General features: G+C 44.7%; 1 protein-coding gene across 9 annotated transcripts in view; it reads left to right on the top strand.

The window, feature by feature from the left end:
• Positions 1 to 3,018: 3,018 nt before the first annotated feature.
• The window catches only part of MTMR3 (myotubularin related protein 3), an 85,723-nt gene continuing 74,466 nt past the window's right edge, over positions 3,019 to 14,275 (top strand). For 5 of the 9 annotated variants that reach the window (XM_074887749.1, XM_074887748.1, XM_074887747.1 and 2 more), the window contains exons 1-2: positions 3,019 to 3,175; positions 3,862 to 3,905. The gene's annotated coding sequence lies outside the window, so the exon portion shown is untranslated. Of the gene's footprint in view, positions 3,176 to 3,861; positions 3,906 to 4,498; positions 4,628 to 14,275 lie in introns of those variants that run through there. The other 4 variants (XM_074887740.1, XM_074887736.1, XM_074887741.1 and 1 more) reach the window with 4 other exon arrangements.

Below are 14,275 nucleotides of genomic sequence, written 5' to 3'. Positions count from 1 at the left end.
CCAATGTGCCAGCACTCAACGTTATCCACCTCTTCCAGCAATACAGCTATTCCCTCTGCACTGCTGGTGCCACCCAACTTTGTGCCATCAGCTCACTCCTACCTTTTGTTCCAAGGCCTGCCTGAAAAATATTGTGCAAGATCAAAAGAACGGAAGACACACTTCGCAGGGTCAGCCTGTGCTCCCCGTGGTCCAGCACTCCATCCCTGAGAGGGGCAGCCAGTGATGCTGTTTAGGGCGAGCATCGGAGCCCAGCCACTTCCCACTCTCTCCTCCCTTTGCACTCCCCGCACATCCACAGGTGGTGTCTGTTTGACATGAATTCCCTACTTTTCCACATGGCTATTTTTGTATGAACCTGCTCTCTATTAATCTATTGAATTTTTGAACCTGCCAATAGTCTCCAAGTCATTTCTTAGGGAGCTCAGCTCCACCCTCAGAGTCTACCTTTCCACCCCAACTATTGTCACCCGTCTGTAGTAGCTAGCTTCTTACCTACCACATTGCTCCCCAGATGAACTATACATTTCCCATGTGGCATTGTTTTTAATATCTTATTCAATCCAGTTAGATTAAATCTATTATACATCCATTGTCTAGAAAACAAAGGTATAATCTTAGTTAAAGGCAATCTATCTTTTGTAAAGCTATGTCACATTTTTACTTTATTTCCCACTTGTCTGTCCCCAACTACTGTTTCCTTTCCATTTTTTTCTAAGCTTCTGCTGTTCTTGAGGTCAGACTAACTGGTGTCTAAATGACTGGATTGTTTTTCTCCCTCCTGCTTAACAACAACTAGTGATTCAGTAGTTCCCCGGTAATTCATAACCACCCTCAACCTGACAAATTAAAAACTTTGTACTGGATGAATGAGGATATGTTCCAGATCCGTCGGAACCACGGGCTGGGGAACACCTCGTTCCCTGAGCAGCGTGTCAGACTCTCCCAGGCCTCACTCCCCCTTTGGGTACTGTAATTTCCATTTCTATAAAATAATTGTTATTAGCTATCATCCTTTGCTCATCATAGAAAATAGAGGCAAAAGTAATTTAACATAGGGCCATACCTAACATTTATTAAAAAACAGACTGGAACACAAGAAATGGAGACTCCGAACACTCAGACATGGATAGTCTCCACACAATGTGTTTAACTGTATTGGTAAAGATAATGCCAAAGATGACGATTTGTGTCACTGAAATAAGCAGCTGGAAGTGCACAGCTTTTCCTGTCACAGTGATGGCACTCTGGCTAGTTCCCCCCCTTTAAAAACCAGAAGGAGTGACCAGCAGGTTCTGCTGCACCAAAGCCCCAGGTCTCCAGGATTTGACTTCCTGAAGTAGGTCACATTTGATCTCCGTCCAGGCATACTGCAAAAGGCAACTATTTAACAGGGACTTTTCAAAATTCATATTCTGCTTCCTAATGCTGTCAACACACATCCTTTTCAGATACAGCTATACTGGGTGAACATTTTTTCATTGCTTTTGGGTATAAACAGGGCAGGAATCCTGTTTTTCCCTTCAGTTACCTGTATTTCTTCCAAAGTTCCTCTGAAGGTACATATTGACTTTCAGATCACATTTGCATTCAGATGATGGCTTGTTGTTGGAAAAAATCCCTTTAGAGGGGCTGATTAACTTCCTTTCAGATGTTTACTGTCCCTGACCAAGGGAGCAAAACTAGAAAACAACTCACTGCGTGGCTTATATCTGAGTTTAAAGACATGGGATCCTGTATTTTGTATTGTTCTCTCTGAACATTAATGCTACTTCTAGCTTAAACATGACTTAATGACAGACTGAAGTCCATCTGTTACAATGACTAGCCTTGGACTCAGAGGGAGAGTCCTGTGGATAATTTAGGAGTGCGTTTTATAGTTACTTGCAAGCAAGCATTTCATTTCAGATCAAGGCGAACATGAGGAGCAGGTGAAAATATCTCTCAAAAGTACAACCTGACCTACATACACTATTGTAAATTAAAGATATGTATAAAAATAAAGCATTAATGATCCACCACAGTTGCAACAAAACCCAGATATAAATCTTGCTGCTGAAAAGGAACTCCATTGCACAAGGCTTAGTTACAGCTTCATTTTGGAAGCTGCAACGCTTCCTGCCAACTGTACCCTGCTGCCTCCGACACTGCTGCCTTTGCCTCCCAAGCTTTCTTGTGCCTTTCTGTTGCTTAACGCTCATATCCCTTTTATCACTTGTCTCTCAATTTCCATGTATTTTTTGGCTCTTGTGCCTCACGTTGGCTCTCTGCTCTCCATTACCTCATGCTCTAGGGGCTGCAGGCTGCTCAGGGTGGATTGGACGGTGCGTCTACTGATGGCATAGGGCCACACATGTTCTTACAGCTGAGCTGAATGTCACAAAAGCAAAGGAGGAAAGCCTCGGCCAGACGACCTGGTGCGCAAGAGCAGCTTTTATAGTCAGGCAGGGTGTTTCTCCAAGGGACACGTGGGCTTTGGAGGACTCCTAAGGAGGATCCCAGGGCTGCAGGCCCTGCTGCCTGGGGATGCTGCGGGGTGTGGGCAGCCCCCGGCTCTGCAGAGCTCCTCGCTCCCGCACCTCCCCTCAGCACTCAACTCCAGCCCGCCTCCACCTATTACCTGTCTTACAGGTTGGCCGGAGCGGCCGCAGAGCCTTCTCCTGAGGCTCCGTCTGTAGCACCGCATCGCACCTCCTGCCTCAGCGGGGCTCTGGGCTGCCCAAGGCCGGGCCGAGGGCCGCCCTCGGCCAGCTGCGGACGGTTAAGCACCCCCCCAGGGTTATAAAAGGAGGGAGGGGGGAGTCAGCGTCACCTGCCGAGGGAGAGCAGCTGCCGGGTTGTGGGGATAGCCGCAGCTCTGGCGAACCCGGCGGGGAGCGGCGCTGCCCACCCGACTCCCCGCTCCGGAGCGGGCCCGGGTGGGGGGGCTGGGTCCCCTCAGGGCGGCGGCTGGGCCGTGGAGGGCGGGAACGGCGCGCGCCCGGCCCCGCCCCGCGCGGGCAGGGGAGGAGGGGGCGGTGTCGGGCGCGCGCCTGGCGCTGCCGTGCGGCCGCCATGTTGTTGTGGCTGTGAGAGGCGGCGGAGGCAGCCCGGAGCCCAGCGACCCCGGCCCAGGCAGGAGGCCGCGCCCCGCGGGGGGGGGGTGTGGGGGCTCCGCGCCATGCCCTGCCCCGCGGTAAGGAGCCGGCGGGGGCGTCCGGGCTCGCCCGGCGTCTTGCGGGGGGGTGGGCCGGCCTGCCGGGCCGGGGCCTGGAGGAGGGCGGCCGGGCTGTCAGCTGCGGGGCCGCGGGCCCGGCACGCCCCCTCGGCCGGCGGGGTGAGGGGCAGCGGCGGGGACCCGGCGCCGGCTCCCTCTGCTCCGCGCCGCTCTGCTGGGCCGGGGCCGCCGCGGGAGGAGGCGGCAGGCTGAGGCGCTCGCCCGGCCCCGCGGCCGGGGGTGGCGGCCTCCTCCCCGGGCAGGCGGGGATGCCGTCCCGGGCGGCGGCGGGCCGCGGGCTGACGGCGCGTCCCTTCGCGGAGGGCTCGGGCGGGGGAAGGCGGGCTCCCTGCCTGGTCGCTGCCGGTGTCCGTGGCCCTGTGGGCCTCACCTAGCGCCAGCCCCCTCCCTGCCCTTCCCGCGGGGGTGGCTGACTCCCTGCTGCCCGCGTAGCTGAGCTGAGGGATCGCCTCATGCCGCTGGCAGCTGTGGTCCCGTGCTCGGCTTCTCCTGCTGCTTTGGCCGTGGTATCAGTTGTGTTCAACTGTCCTTGTGCATGGGGCCAAAATTTCGCTTCCTTTTATAAGTGAGACTTGTTAAGGCTTTTTTTATTTACGTAGTTTTGGGGCTTTAATTGTGCCTCTTCCCCGTGTTCCTCTTAACAGTCCTATTCTTTTGATGGGAACTGAGCAGATGTTGCCCTTCTCTGGTAAGTAGTGGTTTGCGACCCCCTCCTGCCACCCCCCAACGTGGATTTTTAAGTTTTTGCATTGAAGTTGTTCCTTCTGCTGTTCATTCTTTTAGGGAATGTTGTTTTATCAACAGATGAGACCTTGTGTTCCTTCACATCTCTCTGTACCGGAAACTGATTTCTTTCCTTTCCATACACACTTTCCTCACTGGGGGGAAGGCTGAGTGTAAGCTTCTAACTCTTGCAGACTTCAAGTCTGATAGGTGCTCTTCTCCTGTGTGCTTCACCTGTTTTTCTGATGTGAAGAGCCCATGTAACTATGGGCTTTCTTTTAGAAGAAAAGAGCCAGTCTAGTGAATCATGTCAAGTAGTGCTGAGTGTAGTGGTACAGCTTGGCTTTATGATGAATATAAAGGCATATTTAAATGCCGAGGTGAGTCCATTGGGAAGGGATGGTAGTGTGACTGAAGGAGCTATGGCAGGTTTCTTGTAATACCTGTCATGCTTTAAGCTCTAGATAAAGGGCTGAGGTGCCTTTTGTCTGTTATTTAAGCATGTGCTGTAGTACTTGAAAATTAACTTTTTGGTGCAGGTGAAAGAATCTTTATGAAGGAGTGCTCGTAGATAACTTCAGGGGAGGAGGCTGACATCTGATATCTACATTGCTTCAGCGGTTACCGATCGCAGTGGTTTTGGAAGATAGAAAAAATGTTTTCTTAGTACAGGAAATACTGTGAACTGTAAGTGTTGAAACTTTCTGCAGATAAGTAAAGGCAGGTCATGGGATTCTAAAATGCTTCAGTGACAAGTGTTTGTGTGTGCTTGCTTTGGAGTTTGGGGAGGGGCAAATGTGCAGAAAGAGTAATGTTGAGCAGTGGTGGGCTTTTGAGTGGTTGTGCTTAAGGGTGCTTTTGTCCTGCTTAACTCATAGGAGTGATATATTGAGAATCAAGTTTAGTTCTCTTGCTGGCAGTGTTATAGGCACCTATCTAGGATACTGTTAATATCCATTACAAAAACTGTGCTAGAAATCAATGTCAGCCTACTGAAGTAATATGCTGTGCAACCCACAGATGATACCAAGTAGGTGGAATAGGTCAGCTTGATAAGCTCTCTTTTTTTTTCATAAAAATGGCCATCCACAGCTGGAGGAGATGGAAAAGGAGCATGCCCAAGCTTCTGAAGATAGATACAATGTTTTATCTCAGATCTCATTCCACCTACATGCAACCCAGGATGGTGGAGCGAAGTATGTTGTCAGCCTTTCAAGAGTAGGAGGAACGTGGCTATGCAGTGCTTTGCTGGCAATTAACCCGTAAAAAAGGAGTAACTCAAGGAAGAGGGTATTGTTAGGCTGCTTGAGTAATGGGCAGGAGTCTGACAAGTCCACTGTAGCAAGGAAAAAGGAATTGTCTTCATGGAGTGAATTAGAGGAACTGGATTAGCATCCAGCACAAAGGTTGAGATCTTTTCACCTGCAGAGGTCAAAGGAATGTGATGGCTGTTCCTGCTCTCGTAGCTTCCTACTGGGATGTGTGACTGGATATGAGATTGGACTCTTCTACTTGGTATTGGTGGTGTCTTCTGGAGCATGTGACTTCAGATAGTGCAGTAGTACTTACCAAATACTGTAAACCAGGATGAAAAGTCCAGATACTTAAATATGTTTGTTTCATAGTTGCTTTCATTGGCTGAATCAAAGTAATATATGTTTCTTTCAAAAATAAGCTTCTAAGTACTAAATTATCTTAAGCCGTAACGTGCAACTGTTCTGCATTTGTCTCGAGCTCGAGTAACTGGTGATGTAAAGATCTGCCTGTTAGATGCCATATGGGTTTTAACTCTGAGAAATGAGCTTCATGATTTGTAATTCCTCGCTTCTTCTAAACATTTGTGCCACAACTTCCCAGTGCTGTTAGGAGAACTTTAGGAATATGCCTAGCACTCAATTCATGCTGTAATTCTTATGAATTAATGGGATTGTTAAAAGGTAACTATTTATCTTTGTGGTGCTTCACATTTACAGGGTGACTGAGTGGCTTGCATGAAATCCTAGAAGTGAAGTTAGTGCTAATTCAGGAATGTGAAATACTGACTTTTTACTGAGGCTTGCTATGCCCAATAACAAACTGAAGATCTCAACTCCTAATGCATCACAGCTTCTGCCCTGGATGCAGTAATCCTGAACGGTGCAGGGCTGCCGTATCCCGACTGGTGTATTGACTTGCATGCATGTCAGCTCCTTGTATGTGCTGCTTGTGGGATGGGAGGAGGTCACTAGCTACAGCATCGTTTGGTGCCAACTGTCCGTATTCAGAATGTAGTTGGTAACAGAAACAGCCAAGATTTTGTCCCCCTGCTTTGGGGTGAGCAGTTGAGAAGGCCTGACAGGATATGGTACCATAGAAATCTAATTGTAAGCTAGAGCATGAGTAGCCCAGACCTGTTCTTCCCCTTGTCTGATTAGTAGTTTCTGGTGGTGGTGTAAAGGAGGTGAACACCAACTGGCTGTAGTGATTCTGGAGGTAATGTTTTATCCCATGAGGAAGGCCTTAGGTCAGTCCCTGCTGATCAGAACTAGAGAGAAGAACAGCCTGTAGTAGCAGAGAAGTGTGGCATTATCTTGTTGAAACCAGTGATATCTTTCACCTTTAGTCTGTTACGAAGTGCCTGGGTTGTGTTGCTCTGAGCTAGAGGTGCTCTGTTCACCTTCACTAAGCAGGAATATGTGTCTAGAAGTGAAGCTTGGAACTGCAGTGCCACACCATGCAAAGCAAGCTAGGGAGGAAGAGCAAAGCAGAAGGCTTTCTGGAATGTTAATTGAAATGGATAAGCTATTTCTGGAGTCATAGATATCCATGCAAAAGCACTGTTTTTAAAGGCTTAGCTTAAAACACAATTGCTGATTCCTGGCTTTGGTTCAACTTCTGAAACACCTCTGACAGAATATTAATCCAAAGTTTAGAAAGCAGCAGTTGGTTTGACATGTGAATGCGACTGCAAGTTAAGCTGTTAACTGGAAATATGCTCTGTGGTCTTACTGGGGGGCAGCTGAGTGCCTCAGCATTAACACCCATGAGGAGGAACAATGCCTCTGAAAATAGTTGCAACAAAGTAAGCTTAGTATGATCCAGTTTGAAGTTTTTCTGAAATTTGTGTGTGTATGTCCATGAGCGAGGCAAGTAATGACACTGTAATAGCCATCATGTAGGTGGTGGAACCCTTCCAAACTCTGTTAAGGGGGGGGTGGCATGGGGGAACAAAACCCCCCAAACTCTGAAAAAGTCCCTAAATAGGTGGTTCTTGCCCTTCCCTGGGAGAGTTGGATTTCAGAAGACTTGAAGCTGGGTGGCCTTTGTTAAGTGATATTGTAGCTAAACTTGTACAAGCTGCTGTATTGAAGTATTACCACTTCTGAAAAAGTTAATACTTTGAATAAGATTTTAGTGGAACTGAATTTTAGAGAAATTAGTCTGTTATTTTTCCTCTTGACTAGGAATGAAGTGAAAAGCTGTAAAGCAGCATTGATAGGATGGCTTGGGGGCAGGCTGTTGTACCAGTCATGCCAGTAATGGAATGTGTCCTCAGTAACATGTGCTGATAGATCTTAAGTAGCATTAAACCCCTTTTTTAGATAAATTAAACCAAAAATATTGAATTGTAAAGACTTTAAAATAGAACTTTGCAGTTCAGTGTTAGTTGAAAGAGGACAGAACATCAAAGAAACCAAGCCTTAGAGAAGTGCTGGAAGGTGAAAAGCAAGGCAAGTTGTCTTTTGCCTTGCTCAGCACATCTCGCTGTTTTCAGTGTTCATTGTGATGGACTGACTGGCCGCGATGAAAATGATGGGTATGCTGTTGACGGCTTTCATCTGAGATGCTGATCCAGCTGATGCTTTTACTGACTTTTGTGACATCAATTCTTCATCAAATTGTTGTCCAGTGTGCGAATAGCATGGTAGTGGTCACCTCCAGGGTTTTGAGCTGTTGTGTATCTTGTGAAGCATTAGAACTAGTGCTGGATGTGAAGCCTGAGCTTAGCTTGGAAAATTATCCTGTCACCTGTGGAATTAGCTTGAAGTGAGAATGAAATCAGAAACTTAGTGTTAGTCCCTGGCTACTTAAGAGCAGCTGAGCTTTTGGAAGGGCAGTCAGAACGGCCCACCACCCTGACTGGGGTGTGTCTTTTATAGTGAGAGCTGAGATGGGGGTTGTTCAAATGTTTGAACTTTGGAGACTGGACAGCAAGGCAGGCTGCCACGGGCCTCTGGGCTTCCAGAACATGGCCTAGAAGACAGTGAATAGCCATGTAGGAAAGACTTGTGTTCTGGTACTTGAACTTTGATATTTAACTTCTTCCTGTTGTGTATGTTGATCTCAAGCTGTGTATTCTGTGCTCCCCTCCATTTGATTTTTAGCCCAACCACTCCTGCAGTTTCTGCAGAGTGACAGTTTCTGCAGGGTTAGGCAGGGCTTCTCACAGAAGCCCCTCTAGTGTGGCGGCTGGTGCGTACTTCTGGGGGGAATAAGTGGAAGCCTCCAGCGTGAGGAGAGCTGGACAGCTCTTCATAGGCAAGCACATGAATGTCAAAGCTCTTACAGTACTGTCTTTTTTTATCTTCTGGAAGAGCTTTAAAGTAAGAAGCTGTGATTGCATTTTGACTTGGTTACAGGAAGAATCAATTTCAATGTGCTTTTCTGCCTGCTGGATTGGGTCCCTGAGAAGGCTTGGACTGATCAGCATACTATTAGATCCTGTGAGGTAGAAGCAGGACTTAGGTACTTGGTTTCTTGAGTTGGGGCAGTTCTGCAGGTGCGTGGATCTACAGCTGTAGGTACTCAAGGCTGAACATACTTGGGGAATGTTGGATATCTTGCGCTTTTTTTTGTCTTGGTTTAATGTCAGAACTAAAGTTATGCTTTGGGACTACCCCTAGCAGATGTGCAGGATCTACCCTCTCAGCTCCTAATTTGTTTAGCCTTTACTGGGAAAAGAATTGGAAAAGACTTTTTTTCTCTAGAATCTGTTTCCTACTTTTCAATAAAACAGCATTATCAAAATAACTTACTATCTGTATGTGCTTCTCCCATGCTGTGAGTACACCATCCCCATGGATGGGACTTCTACCAAAGGCTCTCGTTTGTGGTATTTCGTACTCTATTTTAAGAGCGTGGAAGGATTTTCATCAGGAAAAACCTGTGAAAAGCTATACCTCATGCTTTAACTGAGATTTCTGAAAACTAAATAGCTTGATGTAGAGATCTCTAGCTAGGGTGCCTGTCTGTATGATGAGGTCTTTTGCATATACAACTCTAATAATCTCTTAAGTATTTTTGATTGTTCTGCTACTTTGTAACGCTTAGTTCCTAGAATATATAGTCAGTATGGGGAGAAGTAATGCACTTCAAGTTGAATTTGTGGAGAAAAGGCTGCTGCATTGCCATGATTAAGTCTTTGTAGTTTTTCTTTCTAATACCAGAGATTTGTGCACTGGTATAGACATTATTTATAGAAACACTGTTAGAACAGTTTTCTGTTGCCCTTTTGTGGGCCTCATTTGCTTCTCCAACTTTGGGACTGGAAACTAGGGCTATAATCAAAGCATTAATTCTGTAGCGTTACCTGAAAGGACAGCTTCAGGAAGAAATAAAAATAGTTTCTTGTTTGCTGTGCCTTTTAAAAGAAGGTTTTGACTTCTCTATCAACCAGGAAAGGGCAGGCTCTTGACAGAATGAGACTGCTTTCAGGAGTGCTGCTTTCTCCACTCGTGGAAGTGCCTGGGGGAGACAGCTCTCAGCCACCTGTGTGAGGAGAGGACAGAAGTGCCTGTCTGTGTGCTGAAAGGCGTGGGATGAAATCCAGTCTGTGAAGACAAGATGCACTTGGTTGGCTTTCTGACTACCCTTGGAGAGTGGAGCAAAGGCAGGACTTGCCTGCAGGGCATGTTGCATTTGCCATCTCCCCAGCTCACCCTTCTGAGCAGCCTTTTATGTAGGGGAGATGTGGATCACAAGCCTTCCAAGTCTTGTGAGTATGACTCCTCAGTTTCTCTGTGGTTTGACTGTCCTGCACAAATAGGAGTCTTATTTTTGGGGCATTTCTGTACAGCTAGTGGCAGGATTTCAGAAAATAGATGGAAAAGCAGATCATTCCTTGAGCCTTTGTCATGTAGAGTTTAGCACCTCATGGATCAAGGGTAGACTACTAGAATTTTGATTTCAGTTACTTAATTGCTAGAAATTGTAGTTGAAAGTATTGAAGAGTTGAGTGAAAGTGAAGGCTGAATTAAAGAAATGGTAACAAAAAGACTGAACACCCAGAGATTAGGAACAATTTATTTGTACCTACTGTAACACTGGAACTGCTTATGACTGTGGGGTCTTAATACCTTTAACATCTTACAGTAGATGTTACATGGTTAAGATAACTTTCAGTACTTTTGGAATGAAGCCTCAATTTTGTTGTACAGAAAATGTTAGAATGATCCAGTTCACTAGTTGATCTAGTATTAAGCTCTGTCCTATCACTCTTATGTTACCACTGTGTGCTTTCAAAATGAGTTTAAGTTCCTAGCTGCTCTGGAAGTGGTTGCAGCTAGGTTTGGAATTGGTGGAAAGCGTTTCCCTGGAATTTCCTATCTGGTAGTTAAAAGGGGACCAGCGAGCCTGACTCTCCTTGTTCTCTCTGCAAGTAGATCAGGAAAGGGAGTAAGCCAGTTGCCCTGGAAGTGTGATTTCATCTCGTAGCCGTAATTGACCTAAATGTGTACCTGTGAAAGCTTTACTTATTGCATTGCTATCTGTAAGCTTGTAATTGCTATCATTGAAACTTAAACCTGAGATAAAATGAGATGCTGTGAAGTTCTGTTTGTAATTATACTGTTTGTTGCATCCTTGATAGGGTGTTTGCTTTAAGATCTTTTCAGACCTAGTTCTGGATTTGTTGCAGCTGAAAACTGTCCTCAGTTTTACCTGCCTCCAGCCTTCTCTAACTTTCAAAACTAGTGTTATCAAAGCTGACTTACTGTCCTGTGCGTCCTCTGTAAGTTCAGGCTTTTAAAATACTTGTCTATCTCCTGATAAGGAACAGATGAGCCAAAACGAGAGGCTATGAGAAGAAAACTCATCTGTCATGTTGCAGAGCAGCTTTGCTTGAAAATCAGTGTGAAGACAGTGCTCTCCAGTCTGCAGTTGGGTTGCTATGGTCTGACTAGAGTAGAAACGCCTTTTCTACGTGTTGTGAGCTGATAGCTTTGATTTTATTGTTCTATTTGAGTTTTCCTTATTTCCTTTTTTTACTTCTGAGAACAAATATGTTAGTGTAATGTAGGCATTCTTGAACTCTTGATCCAGTAAACCTGACTAAAATGTCTAAACAGGTTTCATTTTCAGGTTATTTTGATTATTTTCCTTTAACAAATGGAAGCTGAAAGCAAGTGAGGTGTACTTAATGTAGACTGCAGGCAGAAGCAATAAACTTGCAAGACCTTTTACTTCTTTCCATCTAAACACTGTGTATGTTTTTCTAAGAGTGGATAAGATTTTCGTCAAATTAATGACTAATCCTTATCAAACAAGTGTTCATCTTTATGATTAAGTGTTCCTGTTCTTTAATTGTATGGTGACTGATGGGCATACTAGTCATGAGTGCATTTGAGAATTCAGATTCTTCATTTTCTCTCACTGCTGGTAGCAGGAATTTGCTGTGAACAGGGCATTATATTCTGGTTGGATACCCATTATTATTAAATTATCATCTTTGTCTATGTTCAGTGAACCTTTCTTTGAGTAACTTCCAAAAGAATGCACCTTTTTGCACTTTGGGAAAATCTGAACTCTCTGAGGAAAAAGGAGGAAGATGGAACAAGGTAAATATTTTGAGGTCTGCTAGGCTTTCCTTGTAGGTTTGGCTAATGGATTATGGTCAAGGCATAGTTGTTTGCTAATGCAGAATACAATAGCTTGCTTGTTTTCTTTTACTCTGGGCTGGAATCTCTTAATCCCTTCAGACTCAAGCATGAGTATCACATGATTTGGAGGTGTTTGGTTAGTGTACTTCATCGCTGCAGAGCATCCCTGTACATAACTGATGAGTAAATTTGGACTGCAGAGAGAAGCCACGTGGAAATTTTCAGTTTTGGAGTTCCATGTCTTAAGTGTTGAATATTTTGTTGCTGGGTCGTGTTCTGGCAAAACCAAGGGGAAGCATCTGATCAGACCTCTAGTAAGGAGATCAGATTTCTACTCTAAAACTCCTTAGTTCGTGATAAAAGGACTACAACTTCAATATACTAATAATTTATCTATATGTTTGGTATAACTAAAAATGCTCAAGCCATGTATTAGGGTATTTGTATGGAAATTTCCTTGCAAGAAAACTGTGGTGGTACAAGTAATCATGGGTCCTTCTTTCAGAATCTGTGACAAGATGGGACATCAGTGGAGGTATAGCTGTATAAGTAATGCTAATAAAGCCTTCTTAAAGTAAAAAAATCATTATTCATTAATAGATCATTTCAGAAGATAGCAGTTTCTTGTGTAGCTGCATAATAGTACCAACGTGCCTGGTCACTGTTACGTTGCTTTTTACCTCCTTCAGTTCTGCAGGAACTATCTGGAACCAAAATGTCTTCCACATGTTAAACTGGAATTTTGGCTTTTAAATGACAGGATGAATGCTGGTACTTGATAAGGATAACTGCTGAACACGATCTAGTGAGAGGACTAGATGAGTATGTTGTTGGGGTTTTCTAAAATAGAGTAAGATTCCCTAAAATGCTGAAATATGATAATGAACTGAGGATGGTAAAAAATCTCCAGTAATTTAGAAGATGCTGATCTTGACTCTTGGTGCTACTTTTGTAGAATTTGGTACCTTAAGTACCAAACTTTGCTTGGAGTAGCTTCAGTAACTGATTCTACCAGCAGCTGAAGCCTGCTTCTTCCCAAGCTGTTTCATTTGCATTGAAAGAAATGCAAAAATAATCAGGGAGCTCTAGTCATAGTGGCTCTATACTTAGCTCATTACTCCAGGCAAATTATCTTTTGCTTCTCCAGTGTTGACTGGTAGGCTGGTTTAAGAGCTGTCTAGCTTTCCATTGCTAGGTCATTCTAACTCCTCTGCAGTATTTTTATTGCATGGTTTGTATGAACTCTTGAAAGGCTGGCAATAATCTAACAGTGAAAGGGTCTGAGGATGGGAATTCTTAGTAATTCACTGAGAGAAAAGCAATGCCAAACCTGCTGTTGTAATCAGCTTGGAGTAGGAAGCAATCTTGAAACCTGCTTGATATGATGCTCACCTGCGGAGGGTGGTTAGGTTCATTACTGTCACTGCCCTGGCTGATGCCTGAACTGGGTGGGTGTGGTGGTCATGTGGAGGATTCAGCCTGGGGAGTTGTGGACAAAGGATGAAAGGATTTTGCTTGATTTGACAAGTATAAGATTAGTATAACAAGGACAATAAGAGCTATTTCTTGGTTTCATTTTTTTAAGACAAGTTTTTTCCTAAGCTGTTTGTATAAGGTACAAGTTTAGGTGCTCCTGTCCTTTCTGAGGGTCACGCCCAGAGAGCAGTCCTATTAAAATTAATAGTGCTATTGCATCATTCCTTAGACCGCCATGTTCTCATTCAGCACTAAGGTATGAAGACTTTTCCTCTTGCATAAGACAACTTGATTTGTTCTGGTTGGGGAGGAAACGGTTTGGCAGCTCACTAAAGAGTAAGTTGTGTGCTGCTGTGCCCCATAGCTTATTTTTCTAAACATTACTATTTCAGGTTATTGTCCAGCTTTCTAAACTGTCTTAGTAGTATGTATAACTGCCTGAGACTGGACCACTGCTCACACAGAGGTAGTGATTATCCGGCCAGCCCTTGCTGAATGCAGTTCCTTTACTGCTTCTAGCATACTTCTTGCTCCTAGACTCAAATTGTTTGGCATTGAAATTAGACACCTGGTAGGGCTAAGCCTTGTGTACTTGAACATCCTTCAAGAGCCCCAAAATTGCAATATGGTTTAATCCACCTCATCTCTTTTCAATTTCTAAGTGTTTATAACAACTGTTATTGTTTTTTTCTGGTTCTTCCAACAAAATTCAGTTTTTGGTCTCATCATAAACACTTGCCACTGTGTGTCAATCCCAGCAGACCAAGTATTATACTGGTTAAGAAATATTTTTTCTAAAAACATGCTGCAGATAGTAACATTTGTTATTGAGCTAAACTGACTTTAGTTACCAAAGGCAGGGAGTGATAAGTTAAAATATGCCTTGTTAAAAGAAGTCTGTATTAACTGACTTGTATAATGAAAAGGGCAAGAACGGACTTAATATTTTTGGTGAGAATTACCATGTTAGAAGTAAGCAGGTGGGCTGGGGAGTATCTGGTTA

Source organism: Strix uralensis, chromosome 17 (genome assembly GCF_047716275.1).
Source record: "Strix uralensis isolate ZFMK-TIS-50842 chromosome 17, bStrUra1, whole genome shotgun sequence".
NCBI classification, from domain to species: Eukaryota; Metazoa; Chordata; class Aves; order Strigiformes; family Strigidae; genus Strix; species Strix uralensis.
Note: the sequence above shows the minus strand (reverse complement) of the source record. Positions and strands in the feature narration are given on the sequence as shown.